The 14971-nt window shown below is 43.6% G+C and overlaps 1 pseudogene; it reads right to left on the bottom strand.

Annotated features, from left to right (window-relative positions):
* Positions 1-6412: 6412 nt before the first annotated feature.
* On the bottom strand, positions 6413-10422 carry LOC147902334 (pentatricopeptide repeat-containing protein At2g27610 pseudogene; annotated as a pseudogene).
* Positions 10423-14971: the final 4549 nt, after the last annotated feature.

Below are 14971 nucleotides of genomic sequence, written 5' to 3'. Positions count from 1 at the left end.
CACAGGAAGAAACAAAGGGATGCTTTGCAATAGTTGGTATGATGAAGAATGCAAAACAGAAAACAAATTGTGGAAAGTAGCCAACACAGCAGGAAAAAACGAAAGGGAAAGGGCATACAAGCAACTTGTAAGAAGAAAGAAGAGAGATTACCCAGCATTTTGAAGAGCTTAAAAGAATCTGAGAAAGTTTTTCCAAAAGCTACATGGAAACAAATCACAGGGAGGGAAAGTGGCATGGGAAGACATGATATGGTTTGTCAAGGACCTCTATGAGAAAGGAGGAGAGCAGGCCAAGCAATGTTTCTCCATCAAAGCCACAGAAGGTTTTAACACAGAAAGAGGAAGGCCCCAGATTCTTGAGGGATAGTAGTAGAGATGCTGAAATGGGGAGGAGACAAGACAAAAGAGATGCTCACTGTGCTAATAAATAGCGCTTTGGTATATTTCGCTATGGAGTAGCAACTCAATGAAATCATACTGATCCGCATAGGAGGAGACGATCATGGGAAGCAGTTTAATGGCATAACTATATGGTACTATGCTCGAGTGGAAAATCTGTAAATGGGCTGAAGAGCACGGGAAAAGAGCACCATCTCAAGCGGATTTCAGGCTCAAGCACTCAATAAATATATAAACTACCAGTCACATTACGAGTTGCAACACAGGGGGTTAAGAACAAGAGGAAAGCAATTTATTGATGTATCATACACTTCACGCAAGCCTTTCCCGCAAAACTATGGGAAATACAAAGAAGTCTTGCAAGTCAGGCATCAATAGGACAATTACTGATGTTAGAGACTTCTTTAATTGCTAAATTTTTTTAATCTATGCCTTGTGAACAAATGATGTATAAACCTCTTGTAGTATGAGCATGACCTAAGAAATGATATGAACTCATTTATTGTCTTCAAATCAGGCCATTCAATAATCACCTTCAATTTATTAGGATCCGTTTGATCTCTTTGTAATAAATGATATGTCCCAAAAATTGTATCTCCAAAAGGTAGACCTCGCTTTCCTTGGCATTAATTAACAGCCGGTCATGTTCTCTGTGCTCCTCTTCATCTTATTAAACACTATGATGTCATCAAAGAGCGTTTCTAAATATGGTTGAATATAGCGGGTACATTATTGAATCCAAAGGAAACTACAGAGTATTCATAAAGTTATTATGTTGTCTGAAAGGTTGTTTTTTGGATGTCTTGAGGACAATTTGGACCTGATGGTATCCACTCTTGAGGTCTATTCTCTTGAAAATTTTGGGTCTCTTCAAACTATCTAGAATCTCGTCAATCCATGGGATTGGAAAGCGGTTCTTGATGGTCTTCTTCTTTATTTTCCTATAGTCCACAAACATCTTCCATGATCCATGATCTATCTTTCTTGACAAAAGCACTAGCGAATAGAAGCGTGAGCTATTGAGTCTAGTCATCCTTCTTGATCCACAGACATTCTTCATGATCCATAATCCATCTTTCTCGAATGACAAAAGCATTAGTCAATAGAAGAGCGAACTATTGGGTCTAGTCATCCTTCTTGATCCCTCGTCAAGAGAAGCCTAATGCATGTCGCCGGTCCCCCTTGGAACCCCCTGGTGATGTCCTAGGGGGGGCATTGCTCTTCCCTACCCCCCCTTCATGGAATGGGTATAAGCATGCTTGGGTCCAAAGCACGGCAAAAAATAATCTTTGAATAAAAGGATCAAAGCTCCACATACAACAATCTCTCACTTGGAGACTGATCATATACTCACTGAAATTCTTTGGATCTGGTTGTCCCTCATATTGTTCTTCATTCTTGAAGACCAATTCAAATTGAACAAGAGCTCAACCTCTCCCTAATTACCACCTTAGTCAACATGTCTGCAGGATTCTAGCTAGTGTGTATCTTTTCCAGCTTCAATTGTCCATCCTCCAAAGCAGATCAGATGAAATGATATCTGAGTTGTATATGTTTGGTTCTTTAATGAAAGGCTGAATTCTTTGCACGATGAATAGCACTCTGGCTATGACTAAACAAGCTGCAATTTTCTTGCTTCTTCCCATGCTCTGAGGATAAACACAGTGGTTTGAATAATATCTATTAAAGCCATGTTCTGCCATAAACCTGTCAAACTTCAAATACCATTGCCTTGAAGCTTGCTTTAAACCATACAGACTTTTCTTCAACTTGCATACCGATTCCTTGTTTCCTTTGACCTCATATCCCTGTGTGGTTGCTGCATATAAATCTCTTCCTCTAGATCCCCATGATGAAGAAATGTTGTCTTTACATCCAATTGTTCAAGATGCAAGTCTTCTACAACCACAAGACTTAGAATAATTCTGATTGAAGTCATTTTAACAACATGAGATAATATTCATCAAAGTCTATACCTTTCTTCTGTGCAAACCCCTTTACAACAAGCCTTGCCTTGTATCTCCTTTTTCCTCCGTCTTCTTCCTTCACCCTGTAAATCCATTTATTTTGCAATGTTATTTTTCCTATACGTAAGCAAACTAGGTCCCAAGTCTGGTTTTGTACACTCAATTTTCTCTTCCATGCCTTGCTCCCAGTCCTTTTTAGATTCTGCGTGCATTGCTTCTTTATACGTTTCTGGTTCACCAAAATCACTCAATAAAACATAATTAAAAGAAGAAAAAAATCGATCAGGTAGTCTACTTACCCTCACAGACCTTCTAAGTACACCTGGAGAAATTTGAGGTTCTTGCTGCTGTTGCTCCACATTCTAATTTTCTTCAACCTTTGGAATTTCATCTCCTGTGATTTCATCAAGAGTTGTGTATTCTGTGTCTACATTTTCTTTCTTCCTTTTCTGCAAGTGATCTTTATACGTAACAATCTTATTGAATACAACATCTCTACTCCTGATGATTTTGTTACTTTCATAATCCCACAAATGATAACCAAACTCACTACCTCCATATCAAATAAAGGTGGTCTTCTTGGATTTTGCCTCAAGCTTTGTTCTTAATTCCTTACCAACATGGACAAATGCTTCACAACCAAAAACCTTCAGAGAAGAATAGCTAATCTTTTTACTTGTCCATGCCTCTTCTGGAATGCCACCATCTAAGGAACTTGAATGCGATCTATTTATCAAGTAAACAGTTGTATTCATTACTTGAGCCCAAAGTAGTCTCATGCTCCTTGCACGCTCCATGATTGTTCTATTTATCCTCTCTAGCACATGATTTTCTTGTGGCATTCTTGGAGTTGTCTTCTCTCTATACGGATTCCATTGTATAAACAGTAACTATCAAACTCTTTGTTGTAGTATTGACCTCCATTACCATATCTGAGAGCCTTCAACTTCTTTCCTACCTCATTTTTTAGCCAAAGCTTTCCATTTCTTAAAAGTTTCAAAGACATCATATTTTCTTTGAATGCAATAACCCAAGTTTTTCTAGTTGCACCGTTAATAAAAGTAACATAATAGTGACAACCACCAAGAGATGATACATCAGCAAGACCCCATACATCTGTATGCACAAGCTCTAACTTTTTTCTCTTCTGTTCTTTCCCACCTCTGAGAAATCTGACTCTCTTCTGTTTTCCATAAACATAGTTCTCACAAAAATCTAAATCAACCTGCTTCAAACTTAGCAACAACTTTCTTGAGTAAAGAATCTGCATCCCCTTCTCACTCATGTGTCCAAGCCTATGATGCCATAGAGTTGTATCTGCTCCTGTAGAAGCTAAAGCAATAAAGGAGTGAGCATTACCGGTACATAAGTACAAGGCACCTACCTTGGATCCTTTTGCTATTACCATTGACCCTTTGGTGACCTTCCATAAATTTTTTGCAAATGTGGTTGTGCAACCTTCATTATCCAATTGTCTTGCTAAAATTAATTTTCTTTTTAAATCAGGAACATGCAGATGGATCTGTAGTCCTGCTGTATGTACATTGTATTTTTGGTACTTCATGTGATGTACTACTATTGATTATGGGCTGTTTATGCTTATTGTGACACCCTTTTCTATTTGCTGTAATTTTGGGACAGCAAACAAGATAGTTTGCTGTTTTAAAAGGTGGGTATGTCACAGGGACATGGTGGTAGCCTAGGGTACCAAGCTAGGGGCCATAGTTAATGCCCAAAAGGTATGTGCAATAAGTGCAACTCCTAGTGCTATTAGAGTGGTTTCAATTTCTAAGGTCATTGGTTTGGTTCAGTGGGGTCATTCTTTAAAACCCCCTAGAGATCCTACAAACTAGGGTCATTGGTTCCCAAGCATTAGGGTCATGGTGTGCCATTTGACCCCCTAGGGGCAGTAAAATCCCACGCCTCATTTTGTACATGTGTCTACGTGAGGCTTATCTGCTTGCCTTGTGGCACCCCCTAGAAGCCCCTGGAAGGCCCTGGAGCCCTTCCTTGCTGTTTTGAGTCTTCTCCCCTACCAGGGCAGCCTCATTCTAGGGATTTTTACGGCTCCTCTCTTGCTGGCTGAAGTGGATTTTGAAGCTTTCTTCGCGACAGTTCTCCTCCCCTTGGTGTTTCCTGCTGCTGGCATGCTTTCTGGACCTGGACGCCTCCATTCTGGACCACTTTTGAAGCTTTTCTCGACTTTCTTCACGACAAAGTCTTCCTTTCTTGATTCAGAACCCATATTCTTGGACGCCTCTCTTCCTGCTCCTGCCTGGTGCAAGGCGCACTGAAAATGGAGTTGCCGGTGGACTAGAATCACCATTCTGGTGGTCGAAAACATGGCAGATCTGTTTCAGCTTGCTAAACCCTCTCTATTCTGATCTTTTCTGGTGTTGGAAGTCACTCAAAGGCAGCTCCCTCCTACCAAAATTTGCTGTCTTTCTACTCTATGCTACTGTCATTCCTACTCGGTTTCTGCAAGGTTGGATGCCCTGCCGTTGACCCGGGAGAGGATTGGGACACTGGTTGTGATACTCTCTTCCTGGGGGTGCAATGGCTAGCCTTGGGCTCAGTAATGGCTTGGATATGTGTGAATGCATTGCTTGGCATGCTGTCAGGTTGTTCAACTCGTGTTATGCATGACTACTGAAAGGAACCAATGGAATAGCACTGGAAGTTGGTCACTAGCACAACCACGGGTTGGCATTGTATTGGGTTGCACCTACGGGTGAGCTCTTGAAGGAAGTCCCTTTGTAATTTGAGCTAACCAGTAATCTGAGGTCTTTTTTATTACATGCTTAGCATGTTGTATTTCCGCACAGAGCTTGCTCTAGCGAGTTCCTTTCTTACTTAATAGAAGTCTCTTTTTTGCAAAAAATAAATAAATACTACAAGGAGCGCCACGTGTTGGGGCCAACAGGTGTTACTCTTCATGCTTCTCAGTAGGGGCATTCTAGCCTTCCTTGTCTTAAATGGTTCAATGATGCTATGCAGTGAAGTTTTATGCTCTGAGTTCTGTTTGTGAACAATCGCAATGTTTCAACTTGACTGTATTTTCAATTTTGTGAGATAGTAGAGACAGTTACACTGCCCTTTGTGATCAAAGGCCGGTTACAGAGGGTTGAAGCATGCCACATTCTCCAAAGCAGTAGAAGGATTATGCTAGATATTCTCAATGCCCCACCCTTCTGGTAACCACCAGTGGTCCAAGGTACTCAAGTTATAAGGCCTCCTATATGAGGAGAAGCCATGTGTGAACCCAAGACACTGGATGAATTCTGACTTGCATATCAGATAAGGTCTATCAATGAGACCGTTGATGGTAGAAAGGTGATTATGTGGAAGCCCCTTATTCTTGCTAAGACCTGAGGGGGGCCAACTGGCCCCCAACTGAGGGATCCCAAAGGAGCCAACGGTCCCCCTGGTGGGGATTCGGAGGCGAGAGCCCCCGAGGCGATGGTATAGGAAACATTTTCTGAATATTCCATGAACGACTAGTCAGTTCCACCGACTAAGTTGACTAGTCGGCTCCACCGACTAGGTCGATTGGTTGACTCCACCGACTACGTTAATCCGACTACCACCTTCATAGCTATAAAGAGGCGACCTCCCCAATCCATTGTATCATATCAATTCAGATCACAGCAGAGATCTTCCAACTAGTAGCTCTTCACCTAGTATCTGTCTAGATCGCCATCTAAGCTCCACTGTGGGAGCGCATGGGTGGACGGAGCCATCATCTGTACTACATCAGTATTGAAGAAAAATTTTGTTCATCTTCAGTTTGTTGTGTACTCTCTATTCTTTGTTCAGTTTCTGTTCCGCTGCGCCGTGTAATTTAACAGATTAATGCCTGCAGAAGAGACACAAGCTGTCACAACTTGCTAAAATTTCTCAACGACTTACGACTTTCTAGTGCGGCAATAAAACTTCAGATGGAGAAGAATACAGAGAAAAGGTAGATTCAACTTCATAGTGGTGCACAGTCTTTACATACCCTATCATATTGCTTGCAGCTAGCAAGTTTCTTTATGATCCACAGTATCAAATCTAGCTCAAGTATCATGTAGCTTAATTGTGTAAACTCTTGAAGCAATCCGCTCAATATAGTAGAAGCTGCTACACTTTGATTGATTGCCAAATTGCCAGAAGACAAACTCTTTCAGGATTACACAAACGATACCACCATAGAGAAAGCTGCAACCTTCTTCTACGCTGGTCATATTCAAATCTTGGGAATTCTCACACCGGAACTTTACAGCAAGATCTTTCCTCCACATTCTTACCACCTGACATACGAGACAAAATGTTGGAAATGGGGAGTCATCTCCACACCTGAGAGCCCCCAAATGAGAAGGACATGGGGAAGGATGACCTGCAGCAAGAACGGGAATCTGAGAGAGGCCACCAGGTCGAGGATGAAGAGGCCACAGGGCCTGAACAGAGAGAGAAAGAGAGTATGAGGTCGCTGCCATGTGGACAGCAATGTAGCCTGCCACATGAGCAATATCTAAAGGCTTCTGCAGGGCCACCACAAGATTCAATGAAGAGGGCAGCAGGGCCAGCAGAAGAGGCAGCCAACAAGGGCTGCCAGGGCCAACTTATAGGCCTGCAGCAGGTCGGCAGAGGCCAGAAGCAGGCAGCTGGAGCAGCAGTTGTCGGCCGTACAGATCTGGTTGGTTAATTATAGATCTGTTCAACTAGATCTGTTAATTATTACAACAGAGCTGGACTTGAAATTCGCAAGGTCATGTCTTCAAGGCAGGGGTGTCTGTACAAAGCCAAGACTGTTGTATGTTGTGAAGTTTAAATGTTAAACCTGCATCCAACCAGTGGGTTGAGCAAGGCAAGGTATATAATTTCTCCACCTTGGGTACCGTGGACTTTTAAGATGGCTAAGGGCTTATGATCTCTTTGCATAGGCATGTGTCCCCATTATCACTAGGCTATTGCCTTGTAGGTCAGCAAAACAAGGCGAACTCCAAGAGGCAGCAGTCTGGAGCCTGAAATCGTTGAAAGACTTTCACACCATCCAAGAGCACAAAAATCTTGGTTGGTGATACTTTTCATAGGTGTGCCCATCACGCTCATGAACAAACCCTAGTCTGAAAGGATGGGACCAATTCGCATCCCACAAATGTTCAAACATTTTATAGATACCTTCTATGGCCCTGTTGGAACCAGGGTACACCTGCAGATTCTTGGTAATGCAGAGGGTAGTTCCAAAAGTTGTGCTAATCACTCATTGTGACAACAAAGCACTCCATCCTTTGCTGCTTACGATATGAATCATTGATTTTGCAAACTTGGCCTCTTTTGTCTTGTATATTTATAACAAAGCACAAGACCTGCTCATCCCCATGCATGCAAGCGCTGATTACTGATGCTAGTAACAGCAGAAAACTTGCATAAGCTGAGAGAAATCGTCCCCTGTGCGCACCACACACACACACACACACACAGAACATCACTGATGGCTGCTTGCCCAGCTGCTGTGGATTTGCCTTTTTCATGGGCTCACGCCTGCTGTGGAGGCCTTGCTACTCTCCCATTAGGCTGGTTTTAAAGCGATGCTGCTGCTTCAATTGCTGGATATGCTGCTCCATAGGTCTACTCATATGAGGGGATTGAGTGCCCTTTCAGAGGCCTTTCGGGCTGCTGCTGACAGGGCAGAGACTGCCTGAATGTTGGCTGGCTGCCCTGCAATGTGGCCAAACAGGTGACCGATCCTGTTGCACAGCTGAGCAACCAGGTTAAGTCGATCGGCCTGTTGCAGGCCTTATCATGGGCTGGCCGCTCTGCTGGCAGTCAGCTCCTCATTTAGCAACCACATGAGAGCCTAATGTGCTGCTTATTTTGCTGTGGCTGTTCTCCAGCACTGGCATGTGGCCCTAATCATCCATGTTAATATTCCTCTGACGGCTTATTCAAACCTCTTTCACACATAGCTTTTCTCATTTCTTCTACATCATCCCACCTCCCCTGTGCAGCATACATATTTGAAAGAAGAACATATGTGCTGGTATATTGTGGATCCAAGTATAATATGTGACTGGCAATGCGCTCAAATCTCTCCACATCCATGTGCATCCTGCATGCACCAAGCAAAGTCATCAACATCACAACATCAGGATCAAATGGCATTCCATTAATCATGCGCTCTGCATCCTCAAGATGCCCTGCCCGCCCAAGAAGATCTACCATGCAGCAATAATGACCCAAAGTTGGCATGATGTTGTACTCCACCATTGAAACAAAGAGTTGGTGGCCCTCAGCCACCAGGCCTCCATGGCTACAAGCGGAGATAAGGCTGAGAAAGGTGAGCTCGTCTGGTTCTACGCCATCCTGCTGCATGCTTCTGAACACCTGAAGGGCCTCCTTGCCATGGCCATGCTGTGAATGTGAGGCAATCATGGCATTCCAGGAGACAACATCATATCGGTGCATTTGGTCGAACACGTTGTATGCACCCTCCAAAACCCCACACTTGCCGTACATATTGACGAGGGCATTTCCCACCACAACGTTTGATTCAAATCGACCACCTACAATGCTTGCATGGACTGCCTTACCTTCTGCTAGATCTGCTGGGCCTGCACATGCTCCCAATACACTGCTAAATGTGATCTGGTCTGGCTCGATGCCTTGTTGCTTCATCTGGCCAAAGAAATTGAAGGCTTCTTTACCCTCCCTGTGCTGGGCATAAGCTGCTATCATAGCATTCCAGGAGGCTGTATCATATTGGGCAATCCTGTAAAAAACCACGCGAGCTAATTCCAATGCCCCACACTTGCTGTACATGTTGATAAGGGCAGTGCCAACAACGACATCTGACTCAAACCCCCTATCTACAATGCTTGCGTGTATTGACTTACCCTCTGGTAGGGCTTCTGGGCTGGCACATGTCCCCAAGACACTGACGAAAGTAATCTTGTTTGGCTTGACTCCCTGACGTTGCATTTGTCGAAACAGATCTAATGCGTCCTTCCAATAACCACATTCCGAGTATGCCATTATCATGGCGGTCCAGGAGACCACGTCCCGCTTGCCCATATCATTAAACACAGACCGTGCATCGTCCAAGGCTGCACACTTGTGGTACATGCTTACAAGCGCCGTTCCCAGAACACCATTTGACTCGAATCCACTGTCTACAATACTTGTATGGATGGCCCTACCGGCTACTAAAGCCGCTGGATAATCACAAGCCCCTAATATACCGATGAAAGAAATCCCATCCGGCTTCAAACCTTGCTGCTGCATTTGTCGAAAGAGCTTAAGAGCCTCCTCGCCAAGGCCATGCTGAGTGTATGCTACGATCATAGCCGTCCAGAAAACCACGTCACGTTCATGCACTTTGTCAAAAACCGACCGTGCGTTCACCAGAGCCCCACACTTCATGTAAAAATTAAGAAGGGCAGTCCCAACAACGACATCGGACTCAACCCCGCTGTCTATAATGAGGGAATGAATTTCCTTCCCCTCTTCAAGGGCTGTTAGCATTGCACACGCTCCCAGAGCGCTTATAAACGTGAACCGATTGGGCTGGACGCCTTGCTGCTGCATTCTTAAATAAAGGTCAAGGGCCTCTTTGCCGCGGCCATGCTGGGAGTACGTAGCGATCATGGAATTCCAGGAGGCTACGGTGCGTCGCTCCATACCATTGAACACCAAGCGTGCATCTTGGACTGCTCCCCATTTGCGATAGATGCCTATCAAAAGGTTTTCTAAGAATGTATCACCCTGCAGTTCACTTCTGATAATAAGCGCATGAATGCGCCTTCCGTCTGAGAGAGAGATGCGCCTTTTCAAGACAGAGGCGATGCCCGAGCGGTCTAATCGATCAAGGTCCGCGTTCGTCAGGCCACACCCAATGTGCGATGAGGAATCCTCCACTAAGAATGAGCCTGCTTCTTGCGACGATCTCGAAGCGGAGGAAATGAAGAAATAATCCGAGAGGCTGTCTAACTCCTGCCAAGCGAAATCTTGAGAGTTGAAGGAGAAGCAACAAAGAGGAAGCAAGCCTAGAAGGTGGCCGAAATGTCGACCGAAATCGATGATCCTGGCAGGGGGAGATGTTGTTCCAAGAAGCGGCATGCTCAACCGTTAAGAAACGAGAAACACAGGTCCAATTCGCAAAAGAGAGAGCTCACTTCCTCCATGGATATGCAGTAAGAGGTCCCCTTCAAGGTGGCTCTCCTCCTCCTCATGGTCTCCTCCACAAGGGTACTTCACTATCTTTCACATTGCTCATGATGCAAATATTCACAAATCCTAAGAGGACATATGTGAATGTGTGTGTGTGTGTGCACGCGCCCGGGAGTGCGTATGCACGAGTGTGTATGTGTATGTATATGTGTGTGTGTATGTGTATGTGTGTGTGTGTGGATGGTTCACTAAGTTTCATATGACCCACCATAAGATGTTTTTGAACATGTTTTTAGCATGAGGGAGGAGTGCAATTGCTTGTACTCTCTTGTTTATTTTAGGAAATAAAAAGGCAAGGACTTTGAAAAAGAAGATATTAGAAAATTTTAAGGCTGCATGTTTGGAGCTCCATGGAAATGGAAAGAGTAGGCAAGATAGACCAATATTTTTTTGCAAGATCAGTCTATCTTCCTCTAGGGCTTCGAAGGAAAAGCACATATTAAGTAGTCATGAAGCTCCGTGCTAAGTGGATGATGTCTACAAAGAGGAAGCGTAATGTGGAAGCAAGGAGAGCTCAAGAAGGTTCAAAGGGTCAATGAAGTCGGCGAAGGAGATGGTGAGATGTCAAGCTCGTTTGTCGATGTTCTTAATGCTGGCTCGGAAGGACCTGCAGCTGTGGTTAGGGTGCGGGTGGATATCTGGCCTGAGAGTTTATGTCGAGAGTATTCACGCCTCCTGGACTGTGGTGTTTTCATGCTCTTCCTCGGTCGGGTCCCAATGGAAGAAGAATTTTCGAAATGGTTCATGGTTGCATATTAAGGCAATGTCTCCCTTGTTGACTACCGCTTCATAAGGCGAGGGTTTTTTTAGGCTACTGTGCAGAAGGTGGGCGAAAGAGAATGGCTCATCTCCAACTCGATGGGATACAAAGATAATCTTGTATATGCGATCCCTTGGAGCATAACATTCACCTCGAAAGAGGTCTTGTAGCACGAATGCTGACAAAATATGAAGAGGGGAGAGGAGAAGAGTGGAGATGAGGAGAGAGGGCACAGCTAGAGAGCACACCACAAATGACTAACTGTACACTAGAATTAGTTGAAAAAATAGAATATATACAAACCCTTTTAGGGTTAGGGTTAGGGGATCTAACCCTTTCCTTTATAGCACTCTATAAGGTTAGTGCTATGCACATATGATCACGTGATGGTGCTATGCACACATGATCACATGATGTTGAGCGTGAACTCTCAACACCTTCCCTCAAGATCAACATCATGAAGTAGGCCTTCCCTCAAGATGATGATTCTGGGGAATCGAAGAAGGACTGAGCATTACATTCCATCACACCCCTTTAATGGGAATGTCCTTCCTCTGCATTAAACCAAGAGCTAGTCGGTGTTTCTTGAATAGCTCTTTACCGAGTGGTTTGGTAAAGATGTCTGCAACATTTTCTTTGCTATCACAATGCTGCAGTGTGATGTCACCAAGTAACACTCTTTCTCTGATGAAGTGCTCTCTGACATCAATGTGCTTTGTTCTGGAGTGATATACTGGATTTTTGGCCAATGCTTGAGCCGATTGATTATCACAGTATATTGTTGTTGGCTTTGACTCATCAAAGTAATCTGTTTCTGACAATAGTCTTCTGAGCCATATAGCCTCACATGCACCTGTAGTGAGTGCTCTATATTTTGCTTCAGTCGAAGACAAAGAAACAGTTGGCTGTTTGTTTGACAACCATGATATAGCACCTTGACCAAGGAAAAATGCATATCCCTGTGTCGATCTCCTGGTCTCATGATCTCCAGCATAGTCACTGTCATAGTATCCATGCAACCGTGGATGACTTCCTCTGTATTCTATCCCAAATTGTCTTGTACCTTTGATGTATCTCAAGACTCTTTTGGCTGCATTCCAGTGAGACTGTTTTGGATTTGCCATAAACTGTGCTAGTGAGCTTACTGCATAACAAATATCTAGCCGTGTGATTGTCAGATATATAAGAGATCCAATGAGTTGCCTGTAGTATCTGTCATTGACTGTAGGCTTTTCTGAATCTTTAGTAAGTTTCAAACTCTGTTCCATGGGAGTGGCTGCAATCTTGCAATCTGCCATATGAAACTTCTTCAGGAGACTGTCAACATACTTGAGCTGACTCATGAATGTGCTATTTGAATCTCTCCAGAACTCAATTCCAAGAGAATAGTGCATAAGTCCAAGATCTTTCATGTCGAACTCTGCAGATAAGTCTTGTTTTAATTTTCTGATGAAGCTATCCTTGCTTCCTGTCACAATCAGATCATCTACGTACAAAAGTGCAATAGTAATATCTTCCCCTTGAACTTTGTAGTAGAGAGTATGATCTGCATTGGACTTCATGTATCCCAGATCAGCAAAATACTTGTCAATTCTGCTGTACCAACTTCTGGGTGCTTGCTTTAAGCCGTAGAGACTTTTCTTGAGATGGCAAACCTTGTTCTCTTTTCCTGGTTCAACATAACCGGCTGGTTGTTGCATGTAGACATCCTCGTCTAAATAACCATTGAGAAATGCATTCTTGACATCGAGCTGATACACATTCCATTTACTGAGTGTCGCTAGTGATATCAAGAACCGTATGGAATCCATCTTTGCTACTGGAGCATAAGTCTCATCATAATCTTGGCCATATTGTTGTGCAAATCCTTTTGCAACTAATCTGGCTTTGTATCTCTGAATACTGCCATCTGGATTGTACTTCACTTTGTATACCCATTTGTTGGCTATGGCCTTCTTTCCTGGTGGAAGGTCGCATAATACCCAAGTGTTATTTTTATACAAAGCATCTATTTCTTCATTCATAGCAGTTTGCCATTCTAGCTTATCTACTGCGTCTTCGAAGTACACTAGCTCTTCTGTAGCCATGATGGTAGTCATAAGAGCATAGTTGGTGGTTTCCACCTGAATTGCTTTCCCTTTCTGAGCATATGTCAATCTGGCTGGTGGTCTGCTTTCCCTAGTAGACCGTCTGAGCTGCTGTGGCACTGCTTGGGGTGTTGCTGGCAATTCTTGCTCTTCTTCATCAACCTGTTCTGTAGATGACTGTGAAGTCGATGCATCTATCTCCTGTGTAGGTGAGGTTTTCCATTCTGATTCCTCATCGAAGATTACATCTCTGGAGATAATGACTTTGCGGTTGATGGGATCATACAATTTGTATGCTTTACTTTCTTCACTGTAGCCAACCATGATGCATTTGCGTGACTTCGCATCCAATTTCCTGCGATGATCATCATGTATGTGGGCATATGCTATGCAACCAAATATGCGGAGATGCCCAATGCGTGGCTTGTGTCCAGTGAATGCTTCATAAGGAGTCATACCTTGTATCGGTTCGGTAGGAAGCCGATTAAGCAAGTAGTTAGCTGTAGCTATTGCTTCTGCCCAATACTGATTCGGAAGATGCTTTTCACTAAGCATTGCTCTAGCACTGTCTGCTAAAGTCCCATTCTTCCTTTCAGCTATTGCATTTTGCTGAGGAGTATCTGCACATGTGAATTGTCTTCGAATGCCGTGAGTTTTGCAAAAGTTCATGAAGGCTGAAGACATGTATTCACCTCCTCTGTCTGATCTCATGACCTTGATCTTTCTGCCTGTTTGGTTTTCCACCATGGCTTTAAATTCTTGAAATCTGGCAAACACTTCAGATTTCTCTTTCAGAAAGTAGACCCAACAATATCTGCTGTAGTCGTCGATGAAGGTCAAGTAATAAAGTGAACCATTGATGCTGCGGGTCTGAGCATAACCCCATACATCTGTATGAATTAAATCAAGAATACCTCGTGCACGAGAGGTACTTCTGACAAAGTTGGTTCGCTTTTGTTTGCCGAAGCAGCATGCTTCACAAACCTTTCCAAGAAACTGTAGCTTCGGAATCCCAATTGCCATATTTTGATTCCTGAGATCTAACAAGTACTTGAAGTTGACATGACCATATCTCTTGTGCCATTTTGCAGATAGTGGCATCTGTTGCATTTGAGCTGACATGGCATGCTTATCTGGTACTGTAGCTAGCATCCTGTATAAGCGTCCTTCCTTGACACCTTTTGCTACTAGCTGACCTCTTTTGGATTTGTCTCTGATAGTGCATTCATCACCGTCAAAGATGACTTTGTAGTTGTGTTCCGTTATTTGACCTACTGACAAAAGGTTCTTGCTGAGCTTCGGAACATAGAGCACATCTTTGACTAATCCTTTTGTACCAGTGAAATTGTTCATAGGGATAACACCTGTCCCTTGAACCGGATTCGGTGTATTGTCTGCTGTGTAGATGACATTCTTTTGACCTTCTAATGGCTTCATTTCTGTGAACCATTCCTGATGATTTGTCATATGAGATGATGCACCGCTGTCGATGTACCAAGGATCCTGTTCCACTTGGTCGACTTGATAGCTGAAATCCTCTTTGGGAT

This window comes from Dipteris shenzhenensis, chromosome 4, assembly GCF_047967505.1.
Source record: "Dipteris shenzhenensis isolate YYH24624 ecotype China chromosome 4, Dip_SZ_1.0, whole genome shotgun sequence".
NCBI classification, from domain to species: domain Eukaryota; kingdom Viridiplantae; phylum Streptophyta; class Polypodiopsida; order Gleicheniales; family Dipteridaceae; genus Dipteris; species Dipteris shenzhenensis.
The sequence above is the reverse complement of the archived record's forward strand: the minus strand, read 5'-3'. Positions and strand labels throughout refer to the sequence as shown.